At 43.9% G+C, this 12,965-nt stretch overlaps 1 pseudogene; it reads left to right on the forward strand.

The window, feature by feature from the left end:
* Nucleotides 1-487: 487 nt before the first annotated feature.
* LOC133917786 (uncharacterized) lies at nucleotides 488-6,428 on the forward strand (annotated as a pseudogene).
* Nucleotides 6,429-12,965: the final 6,537 nt, after the last annotated feature.

The raw sequence follows: 12,965 nt of genomic DNA on the forward strand, positions 1-12,965 counted from the left end.
TCCAAGGCTCAATAGCCTGTCACAGGAGGACAGACCTGGTGATTTTGTTGAGATCAATAGATGGAAAAGTCATATCTTTGTCTTGACTAAACAAGTGGTGCCGAATGATTGCTGTTTTTTTGCGATGAAATTCATAGAATTTTTGGACGGTGATGAGCTCCAAACGAATATAGAACCGGTCAGTCCATGTTTTATTCCAATTCATTCTTAATCTGAAAAATGTTGTTCTCGTAAATCATAGAAATTTCACTTAGAATCTCTCACAATTTTCATTGCAGCACATGGTTGTCATATACTGTAAGGCTGAGATGCTGCTTTGCCCCTATTCCACCCCCAGGATGAGTTGGCTCGTCTCATTCCTGTCAAGTGGCAGTGGGTAGTTGAAGAGCATGGTATTGGGGAATATATTGTTCCTTTCCTTTGCTATGTTGAATTGCAGTGTATGGTGGCTATAAAAGAAATTAGGACATGCAATGCGGAGGGAGTGATGGTTTTTGAGGAATGGAACCAGAAGATTGAACCTTGCCAATTTCTTCAGCATGTCTGGGTTAATGTGTATGGAGTCCCGTTCGAAATCCGATCTTTTTTGCCTTTTTGGGCTGTCGGCTCAATTTTGGGAGCAACTCAAAAGGTTGATATGGTTTATCTAAGAAAGACGAGGGTAGTCCGTATTTGTGTGGCAGTTACTGATGTTAATAAAATCCCGGATGCCACTGATATTATTGTTGATGATGCGGTCTATGAAATTTTCTTTAAGGTGGACAAAGTCCTTCCATCGGCTAAAACTGATGGTGTTTCAGATGGAGGGCTGGGTAATGACGGAGATACCCAGCAGGACGTGGAGGATAATCTTCATGGTGACCGTGGATACAAGACGGCCAAGGGAAAGGAGAATCAGGGAAGTTCTTCTGAGGCTCTTCCTGAGGAAAAACCATATGGTGACAGTGCAATGCAGGAGGAGTGTCTTAAGCATGCGGTAGTTTCTTCACCTGCCTTTGGGTTGACAGAGCCTCTTGTGCATTTGGCTGTGGGGTGTGGAGATCTTGGTGGTAATCTGGGCGTGGTTATAGAGATGCCGGTGTGCTGGCCGTCCGAGCTGCTTTCGGACGTGGGCCGCCGGAGGGATGCACAAGTCTTGGAACTCAGGGAGGTTGGAACGGCTCAGGCGTTGGCTGAAGATCCTTTGCAGTCCTCTGAAGATTCTGTGGTTCAGTCGTCTGAAGATTCTGTGGTTCAAATCGCTAAGAAGGTGTTGACTGCTTGCTGGCCGGCTGAGTTGTTGGTGGAAATTGTTGGCCGGGGTGACGCTCAGGCCTTGGCGCTCAGGGAGACGGAGACTGTGATTCCTTTAAAATCGGCAGAAACAGCTGGATGGGTTGATGTTTCCTTTGATTGGTGCATGCTAGGGTGTGGTCTGCCTGAAAACTCTTCCGTGCTGCCTCCGTTCGGGTCCTCTGAAGTTTCAGGCTTTCAAGATGCAAAGAAATTGCTGCTGCAGGCTTCTTCTTCGAGGGTGCCTGTTGAGAAATCTGTTTCTTTGCCTGTTGAAAGCTTATGCAATGCGGCAGCTCCTGCAATTGTGCACTGCCCAGAGCCTCTCTCTTCCCTAAATCATCAGGATCTTGTTGAGATGGGCGATCACTCGTACAGAGCAAATAGCTCAAATGCTTTTTCTGGTCTTCCAAGATTTGTGCTTCAGAACCTCTCCAAGCAGAACGGAATTCGCGCAAATATATCTAATAGGGGAATGGCGGAGGCGCTGCAGGCACTTGACTCTGTGGTTGGAATTGATATGATTTCAGATTTGAGGAATAAGTCAAAGGTGCAAACTGTGAGTACCCAGGGGGTGCTTAATCTAGCAATCATTCCTGGGGAGGATAATTCTAACAGAAGGACTAGCAGGAGGACAACAGCTTTGGGGGATGAGCATATTCTGGCAAAGGCAAAGATCCTGACGGCAAAAAGGAACTTAGAGGATGGTATGTCTAACAACTCCTTTATTTCTATGCCTTTACACAATCTTAAATCCAATATATCAAACTTAGGTGTTTCGATGGGTAGAAATAATAGTGATATCTTGCAGTCTGTTATTTCTATTAAAAACATAGAAGTAGATCGCCTTTCAGTTGCTGCTAAAAACTCTTTGTCTAAGAGCAATAACCTTTCTTCTAAGATTCGTAGCTGTGTTGGTGATGTTGAGGAGGACGATGAGTTGGATGGTTTTGATGCGCACCTCAGTCACATATGCCGTGATTTTACTGAGGCCCTCGATGATGAGGGTTTGGATCAAATATGCTATGATCTAAATGCGGTACCAAGGAAGAAGAAGATTAATTCTTCAAATAAAAAGGGCAAGATAAACCGCCAATCCAAAAAACCCAATACTCCTTCAAAATTAGTAATCTCATGAAAGGTATCTTCTGGAATAGCAGAGGTCTTGGTAACTTGGCTAAACATAGTTTTCTTTCGAATACTGTAAAAGAACAACATATTGACTTCATTGCAATTATGGAGACAGGTAGAAGCGATTTTCATGCTTCAGCCCTTAGACACCTATGTGGTGGCCTTGAGTACATGTGGCATATAATGCCTCCAAGAGGGAGATCTGGGGGTATGCTAGTTGGAGTCAATGCAAGAATATTTGACATTGGCTCTATCGTGGAAGGAGATTTTTATACTGTTCTAAAGAACAAAGAGGATGGCTTCACATGGGCTTTATTAGCGGTATATGGACCGGCCCAAGAGGACCTTAAGTCCGCCTTCCTATCAGAATTGGCTCACGTTTGTACTGCTGAAACCTACCCAATATTAATCGGGGGGGGGGGGGGGGATTTCAACATCATGCGGAAGCCAGAGGATAAGAATAATGATAATTTTGATCCACGTTGGCCTCATTTATTCAATGCTGTAATTGACACAGTTGATTTATGGGAGATTGTTATGAAGGGGCGCCGATATACATGGGCAAATAACCTTAATCCTCCAACATATGAAAAACTTGATAGGATTCTAATGAGTACGGAGTGGGAAGCTAAATATCCGAAGGTCTCAGTAGAAGCATTGGACAGGTCAAGATCGGATCATACTCCGTTATTGCTTAATACAGGAGCTCCCTTCCAATTCGGAAATCAGCCTCAATTCAAATTTGAATTGGGATGGTTAATTCGTGATGGTTTCTATGAGATGGTTGCCAACATCTGGCTTGGTGAGCATAGGGGTACTAATTCCATCGAAAAATGGCAATTCAAAATCCGATCCCTTAGACAATATTTGAGGGGTTGGGCAAAACATACAGCTGGAACTTTAAAGAAAGAAAAGAAACAGTTGACAAATAAAATTGATGAGCTAGACAAAAAGGCGGAAATAAATCCTTTAACACCTCCTGAGGTGGCCTTTAAGCATTACCTCAATGAGAGGCTCGCACATTTACTGCGAGAAGAAGAGCTTAAGTGGTACCAGCGTGCCAAAGTGAAAGAGCTACTTGAGGGGGATAACAATTCTAAATATTTCCAACTCGTATCTAACGGCAAACACCGAAAGTAGCGGATATACAAACTTGAAGATGAGAATGGCAGTTTCATTTGGGAAATTGACCTCAAGAAGTATATCACAAAATTTTATAAGGGGTTATTTGGTAAGTCGGAGCATAATACTTTTGCGATGGACGAGTCATACATACATGATATACCCCAAGTTAGTGAAGAAGAGAATGACATGCTTACATCACCCTTTGATGAACAAGAGGTGAAGTATGCAATATTTCAGATGGAGCATAATAAAGCACCGGGCCCTGATGGCTTCCCTGCTGAATTTTATCAGGTTTTTTGGAAGTCATCAAAGGTGACCTTATGGCTTTGTTCTCTGATTTTCACCATGGAAATTTGGCCATCTATAGCCTTAATTTTGGGGTCATAACTCTTGTCCCAAAAATTCAAGAGGCTTTAAAGATTCAACAGTACCGTCCTATATGTCTGTTAAATGTCAGCTTTAAGATATTCACCAAGGTGGTCACTAACCGGATTGGGGCTGCGATAGAGAAGGTAATAAAACCTTCACAAACTGCCTTCATGCCAGGAAGAAACATTATGGAGGGTGTGATTATTTTACATGAGACCATCCATGAATTACATAGGAAGAAACAAAATGGTGTGATTTTGAAACTTGATTTTGAGAAGGCCTACAATAAAGTGAAATGGCCGTTTTTACAACAAACTCTTCGAATGAAAGGATTCTCCACAAAATGGTGTGAGTGGATCCAAAATATTGTGTCGGGAGGACATGTAGGAATTAAGATCAATGATGAGGTGGGCCCCTACTTTCAAACACATAAAGGTTTAAGGCAGGGTGACCCCCTATCACCCATCCTTTTTAATATTGTAGCAGATATGCTTGCAATATTAATATCAAGAGCCAAAATGGAGGGCCAAATAACAGGCTTGGTCCCACATTTAGTAGATGATGGTCTGTCTATTCTACAATATGCGGATGACACCATCATTTTCATGGAACATAATTTGGAACAGGCTAAGAATATGAAACTCATCCTTTGTGTGTTTGAGCAGCTCTCAGGGTTGAAAATAAACTTCCACAAGAGTGAGCTTTTTTGCTTTGGTTTGGCAAAGGAATGTGAACTCCAATATACTCAGTTATTTGGGTGTAATACGAAGACATACCCTTTTAAATACCTGGGTATTCCAATACATCATCACAAATTAAGAAATAGTGATTGGAAGGAGGTTGAAAATAGATTCGAAAGGAGATTGAGCGGTTGGAAAGGAAAGATGATGTCAGCTGGAGGCCGATTAGTACTCCTTAACTCAGTCCTCAGTAGCCTCCCAATTTTCATGATGTCTTTCTTTGAGATCCCTCGGGGAGTCCTCAAAAGACTGGATTATCTACGGTCCAGGTTTTTTTGGCAAGGAGACAATCACAAGAAAAAATATAGACTTACATGTTGGGATATTCTCTGCCTACACAAGGACCAAGGGGGTTTGGGAATTACCAACCTTTCGGTAAAGAATATCTGCCTACGAAGCAAATGGCTTTTCAAGCTGCTTAATGAGGATGGGGTTTGGCAACAAATGCTCAGGAATAAGTATCTTGGTTCCAAAACGCTCACGCAAGTCCAAGGAAAGCCAGGAGATTCACAATTCTGGGCTGGCCTTATGAAAATTAAGAATGAATTCCTCAATTGGGGTTCTTTTCATGTACAGAATGGGAAGCAAACTCGATTTTGGAACGATATTTGGCTGGGTAAAAGCCCACTAAGCCATCTTTATCCCCTTTTGTATCAGGTTGTGAGACATAAACAGGCCACAGTAGCAGAAGTAATGAGAAGCATACTTCTTAATTTATCCTTTCGTAGACCGATAATAGGAAATAAGTTGATTGAATGGCAACAATTGACGTTGCAACTTGTTCATATTCGTCTCTCTAATGATAGAGACACTTTTAATTGGGATTTGAATGGGAAAGGACAATTTACTGTCCAGTCGATGTACAAACAAATGCTAAACCAACCCATTAGTATTCCAAACAAGAGGCTGTGGCAACTAAAGCTCCCGTTAAAAATAAAATTTTTCATTTGGTACATAGGTCATGGGGTGATTTTGACCAAAGATAACCTGGCCAAAAGAAACTGGAAGGGCAGTCTCGAGTGTGCCTTTTGTAATCATGATGAATCTATCCAGCACCTCTTTTTTGAATGTTCTTTAGCTAAGACTATCTGGTATATAATCAGAATAGCCTTAGGGATTAAGAAACCGGGGAACATGTCACATTTGATCGGTACTTGGTTACGGGAGATAGGAGCAGAGAAAAAGAGAAGAATCTTAGTGGGGATATCAGCTATGTTCTGGGCTATTTGGCTCTGTCGTAATGATATAGTGTTTCATAAAAAATCAATAATGTCATTCATGCAGGTACTTTTCAGAGGCACTTACTGGCTAAGGTTCTGGAGACTACTTCACAGGGAGGATTTGAGGGAAGATTTTTTGTCGGTCAGTCATATGTTGGAGGTGGTGGCATTGGAGCTCTTCGCCAAACATGGATGGTCTTGTAGTTACAGATTGCAAGCTTCTTGATGTTTTTTTGGTGTTATGTGGGCTACTCTTGTTAGGAGTTGTAATAATTTGTTGGCTGTATGCATCTTTGGATGCAAAAAGCCAGATGTTTTTATCCATTTTCTAAAAAAAGGATGAGTTGTAGAAGAGGAAATGTGGTCTCGGGAGCTACAGGCCTAGAGCAAAGGCAAACTAAACAAGTTATAATGTATTTTGTAAACTGCGAAGTAGGTTGCGTTTGGGGGTGTTTTTTGTTTATCCGTTGTCCGACACATGTAAATATATTTATGATGAATAATAGATAGTCACTGTATCGGAGTATAGTAGGGCTTTCTGTAATTTTCAAAGTATATTTTTATCTTTGAAAAGGGGATCCTGTAAGAAAGAAAATTATCCGTATATATCAAAGACGTCCCATAACTAGAAAAGTCTATCTCTAAGAATATGAACGAAAAGTTCAGAGAACGTACCACACCTCAATATATGTACGGAATCGACGGGCCCTGCGGAAGAAGAGCCACCACAAGTCATTACAAGCGATACAAGTTCCACAAACCCATACAAGCCAACATAAGCTAAAAAAGAAGTCGCCAACTAGGTTTAGATCCATTTAGACTAACTACACCCCCTTATAACAGGTTTAGATCAATACAAGATAAATATGATGTTGGGTTATTATTCTCAGGGAGGTCCGGAGATGTCTAAAAACCCCTGTGTATTTCCTTTATGAATATTCTACTCAAAACATCCCCTATTCTTCAATAAATTCATTAGATCGGTATTTTACCAATTGTCAACAGCTGGCACCGTCCATATGGATCATGACAAAAGGTGTTGAAGAGTCTGCACACGACATGCCGTTGACATCGCCCAAAGCTTCACCGAAAAATGGTTTTTTGGATGAGAGATTCTATGACAACTTTACCTCTCTTCCCAGTGAATTGGTGATCGATCGGGTAGATTTCGGCTATTAACTTTCTGCCGACGATTCAAGTGACTAGGTAAGTCATTTTATGGATCAATGCGCCAAATATTACAGCATCGAGTTCGAGCTACGCAGTTACCAAGACAACTGTGAATGTCCGATTCACAGCAAGTCGAGATCGATTCCTGCAACTTCTGACAATATGGATTGTCAAGATACCAATCCGGAAGCAATCCGATTAAGCATCTATGATGGATCTAAACACCTCCTCTAGCGGAGATTACCCAAGAGAAGTTTTCGCTATCAGAAACAGGGGTGATGATCTGGGTCATCATGACGACAACTTTGCAAATGGTTGGGGTCCTCTAGCCCCGGTGGTAGGTAATGGTCAGCCTCACGCGGACACACCACCTCCCTCCCTTGTCGGAGCTCTGGTCATACAGTCTCCCAATTATCAACAAGAGCTTGGCCGTTTTAAATCAGCAACTGCTAAGATGATCCTCCTTCTACAAGAGGCCCTCATGCGCCCTCTCACCACAGATCTGGCTACCCTAACCGGTAAGGATTGGGTGAACTCGACGGTTGACTTAACAAAGGAGATCATGCTCCAGGTCGAGAACTCTCATCTGGCACTGGCCGAATATAGTACCAACCGGGGCAGGCCAGGCAATCCTCCGTCACTAGACGCATCGGACCCGGAGAGGCGTAACCCTACGAACAGGACTTCCCGGGATGACAATCAGGCAAACAATCGCCGTTTGTACCTCAAAGGTCATCCGATCAATGACTTGTATCAGGTCATCAACAACCAACGAAGACGCCTGGGGGCTTCCAAGGTGGCTTCTTCTATTCCTCGTCGATCTAATCGGGAATCATCCCAACATCAAACAAATTGGGACCGATCTCTGATTGCCGTGGAAAGGACTCTTAGTGGCACTGGAACCAAGCAAGGCGCCCTCAACAGACGCGTGGGCTTCACTCCAGACTGCAGAACGTAAGCTGGCCGACGAAGTTCCGTCTCGGGACGATCGAGAAATACAATGGAACCACATATCCCACTGAGTTCCTTCAGATCTATATCACAACCATTCAAACAGTTGGTGGGAACAAGAAGGTAATGGCGAATTACCTCCCCACGGCCCTTGAAGTGGCAGCCATGACATGATTGACCAATCTATCACCAGGGACAATCTACTCGTGGGAGCAGCTCTGCACATGTTCTGAGCTAACTTCTAGGGTACGCATGATCGCCTCAGCACGAAAAACGTTCTCCATTGTTGTGAGCAAATGGCAAACGAAACCTTGTGCGAGTTCATATGACGCTTTAGTAACACTCGGAACACTATCCCCAAGATTAGTGACTATGATGTCTTCTAAGCGTTCACTCAAAGGGTTAAGAGCTAGCGTTGCGTTGAAGACATCACTAGAAAAAAAGCCCGAAATGGTTAAGGAGCCCATGCAGATTGTTGATAAGGCTACTAGTGCTGATAATGCACTCCTTTATGTTAAGGAAAAGACTCAGGGCATCAAGAGTTCTTAACCCAGACTTGGAGGTGTCAAGGTCCAGAGAAAGCGCAAGAAGAACACCAAGGGAGGTAAAGACAAGAAAACTAAATCTGATAAGGTTTTTGCAAATTTGCCCGACGTTCATCCCAACTTGCGTTCAGATCCTTCCCAGGGCAGAAACTTTACACCAGGCTCCGACGAACGTGACGGGAAGCCATTGTGCGACTTCCACCAAACCGATAACCACAACATCTACGAGTGACGCCTCTGGAAAAAGTTGGACAATGCGGAAGTCGAAAAAACAGCCAAGGGAAAGAAGGTCCAGGTCGCAACCCAAAGCATGGACTCCAGCTCGGATGGTAGCGGGGATGACACGGACACAATGTTTTTCTATCCAGGCAAGAGGATGATTTACCACATGTTCGATAGTTCCGCGTCCTACAAGTCCAAGTGGCAGTACAAGACAGTGGCCCGAGAAGTCCTAGCCTCAATTCCTAAGGGTCGTCAAGCCATGAAGTGGTTGGACACCGAAATCTCCTTCGGCCAAGAAGACTGCTCGGATAACTTTGTATGACCAGGACATTTTCCAATAGTGTTCAAGCCTACGATAAACAATTGCAGGGTTACCCGAGTCCTTATCGATGGAGAGAGTTCCCTGAACATCCTCTTTGCTAACACAGTTCGGAGGAATGCAGATCTCTCAGTCTGCCATCAAGTCGGTTACTCAAGCCTTCCATAGTATAATACCCGGGTCTTCGACCACTCCCATCGGCCAGATATCGCTACCCATTACCTTCAGGAAGCAAGACAACTTTTGAACAGAAGAAATTATGTTCGATGTAGTCGATTTCAAGATGACATACAATGCCATCTTAGGAAGACCTACTCTTGCCAAAATTATGGCAGCGACGCACTACACTTATTGGTGCGTAAAAATCCCCAGACTTGAAGGAGTCATCTCCGTCAACAGTTGTCCTAAAGCAGGTCTTTGTTGCGATAAGTGAAGTCTCTATATGGTAGTTCAACACCAACCAAGCAAGGAACCCAAAAGCTCAAGGATCAAGGTGGATAAGAAGCCTCAATCGTAACCACGATCACAGCGCCTTGAGATGCACACCCAAAAGACTCGGGGCTCAGCTTCACGATTCATCCAAAGTTCACAAAATAGAGCCTACGCTACCTTTAAAACAATAAGGGTCACTATTTATCGTCTTAATTTAGTCTACGTCATTTAGGTTTAATATAATGAGTCTCCATAGCTCGAGGGTTGTCAGGAGTTCTCTGTAAGTTCTAAGTGTATGTCCTTAGATTACCTTCTCGTAATAATAAAGATCATATTGCCTATGAAGTCGATCGATTTTTTTTCTACCTTAGTTGTCTTTTCGCGCATCTTCATGCTTTGCAAATGGGGTAAGATGCTTCTCGAATCCTACATCCTAAACGTGCACCCGGGGCGGCAAAAAGTTTATCTCGACCTAAGAGCAATATGAGTTCATTTTACTTTAAAGATGTTTTTTACCATGTGGACTGCCCACCTAGAATTTCCATTTTCGAGTAGACAGTCTGAGGCTTAATAAATACTAGGTTGGAAACTGAAAATAACATATTGTGTGTTCCCTAAAAGCTGACGAGAAGGGAAGAACCGTTGCATTATGAACTCGAGGTTGCGAAAAAGGCTGCTTTTTGCGTTCCACGGGTGACTGGGGCTACGACGTCTCCCACTTAAGCGGACCGAAGGCCGGTCATAATAAGTGCTCCGACTAGTGATCAACGTGTCCTGAGCTAATCGGAGGAAGAAACCAGTAAAAGATCATGATATGCTATCAAAAGAGTCTAGCACGAAGTATTCCCATCAGGCATGGAGAAAAATCTAAGTTCCCAATTTAAACTAACAAAATCTACCAAGTTTTCTTACAACACTTTAGGGTAAAGGTAAAAAAAAAGACTACACCGAGGGAAAGAAGTCCAACAAGTCCATGAAGGCCTTGGCCACTCCCGTCGCCTCATCGACCTTGTCGGTCGAAGATTTTTCTGACTTGTCCCTGAATCCTTCTAGGAGAATGTTAGCGTTGAACTCCGGTTGGTGAGTTTTCACGATGGCCACCATGTAGGCGAGTGTCAGCTCCACGCTCTGTTGGTACTGGCTTGAGAGGTGCTCAATGATCACCTCTTGGAACCCACCGAGCACCTCAATAAGCTTGGTAACATGGACAGCGGGCCGGGAGCATCCTCTTCGCCGGTAGCTTCTGTTTGGATCCCAACCCCGGCAAGCACCTCCTAGAGGACGTCGAGCACCGCGATAAGCTGTTGGCAGGTGGCTAACATTTGGTCCCCTCCCTGAGAGACAACTTCTCAGGCCATGGAAAGTTCTACAAGGCGATATGTTAGCAAGACAAAGGAGAATAAACAACTTGTTGGGATATACGAGGCTCACGCTTCATCCGATACTCCAGTACTGACCTTCTCCTTCTCGGTTGTCACCAGAGAGAGCTACTGGTGTAGCTCGTGCTTTCCTTCTTGAAATTAGCAACTCGGGCGATGGCCTTCTCGGCGTCGCAACGTGACTTCTCCAAGAGGTGCATGGCAAACTTCAAAGAATGACAAGGTCAGTACTAGTCTTTTTTTTTTAATTATGTTTCTAACCTATAGGAAGAATCTTACTGCGAAGAAGGTGCTGAGCATCGAATCTAGCTGATGGCCTACTTGCCCTTCAAGTATGTGCCCCCAAGATGCATCCAGTGGAATCCCGTACTCCTAGCGCGGAGAGGCAGCAGCGACCTCAGTGCTGGCTACTTCCAGTTTCTCATTGGTATCCTGTGATGCCGAGGGATCTCTAGGCTAGTTGCCATCTCCCTCGGAGGAGGGAGGCGTTAGAGGTTGGGGAAGTCGGGACTTAGGCACTATCGGTTGTTTCTGGCTAGCCTGCGGGAGAGGCAAATTAAAAACATTCATTTCACCAAACGTATGAACCGATTATCAGCATACCTGAGCCATTTCTTGGGCCCCTAAGGCTTCGCCGGGACCAGAAGATGCGCCAATCTCTTGCTCCCTGATGCTAGCTGGGTAAAAGGAGCTTCGTCTGATGGACTCATAGGGATTGATGTCTTCCTACGCTCCTGGGCCAAACGCTAAGATGTACTCGGTAAATTGAAGAACTGGCACAGCTGCAAAGGATCGAGGTAAATGCTCAAGTTATCACGGTTGCAGCCATTATCGAAGGCATCACAGGGTCGTCAAGAGCAGAAGGTGTGGAGATGTTGGAGTCGTGGCCTGACATCACCTGTCGCTGAGTCCACTCCCACAAAATCATCGCCCTCCAACACCATGCCACTGTTGAAGGATATGATTTCTAGCATGCCACTTCTAGCCTCACTCGGACCCCTGCTCCCTGTGATAAAAACATCATCCGGGTGTTCAGTAGGGGCTCCTGCGTTCTTGGCCTCCGGATCAGGACCCCCGCGTCCGAGGAGCTACCCATGTCATCAATAACCACCATTACAAGTATGACTACTCGTAAAGAAAGACAAGAATCAAGAAGGCTTTTTATGGTACTTATCGACCAGATTCTTGCCTGAGCTTCGGGGTCCAAATCTACGATGGGAGCCGGGATGTCCTTGCAGCTGGAAGAAGGGATGGCTTCAAAAAGAACCCTAACCTTCTTATCGGCAACCTCTAGTGAGTACACTGCAAGAAAAAGCAACCATCAATAAGGATAGATCTTAAAGACCCCTTAGATATGACTACTCGGGGTCGAGAAGTACCTATCTCACCATTTTGGGTCAGATCCAATCCGGTTGGGAAAAGCCAAGCCCTGATAATCCTTGAGTTCAGAGGACTAAGACAACGCTTGATGAAGTCCCTGGCAACATTTTACGCTATCAGATTCCTCTCCTTCAGGAACAAGATCTCCTTGACAAGGTTCCGGTGAAGAGTGGTCATCACTGGCTCCTCTGTCTATGCGGTCCTTGACAGTGGCGCCAGGCCTTGAAAGTGCATCTAGCACTTATGTGTGGTTTTGGTAATTAATAACAATACCTATGAACTAACAATGGTGTTGAGTTTGTTAGTAGGTTGTTTCATAGATAATGCATTGAGAGATATGCATGAGTTCTAGGTGAATGGGGAGATTGAAAATGCATCAAGATGAATGAGCTCTAAATGATGCTCGGGAGATGCATAAGTGATGAATCATGGATTTCCTAAGAAAAGCCATGAGAACAAAAGAAATGCATCGTTGTCATTGAGCTCTTAGTGATGCTCATAAGGAGAAGGAAAAGCTCAATAAGATTGGCAATAAACTTGAAGACTAAGTTACTTGTGGAGATCAAGTAACTAAAGGTATGATATTGTCAATAGAATTTTATGGACTAACCTGTGTGGTGTGCTTGAGAATGAGTGGGGTTATGTTCTATATGAAGAATGACAATATGCATGAAGGCTAATAAGTTTGTGTGGAGATCAAGTAATTTAAG

Source organism: Phragmites australis, chromosome 5, assembly GCF_958298935.1.
Source record: "Phragmites australis chromosome 5, lpPhrAust1.1, whole genome shotgun sequence".
NCBI classification, from domain to species: Eukaryota; Viridiplantae; Streptophyta; class Magnoliopsida; order Poales; family Poaceae; genus Phragmites; species Phragmites australis.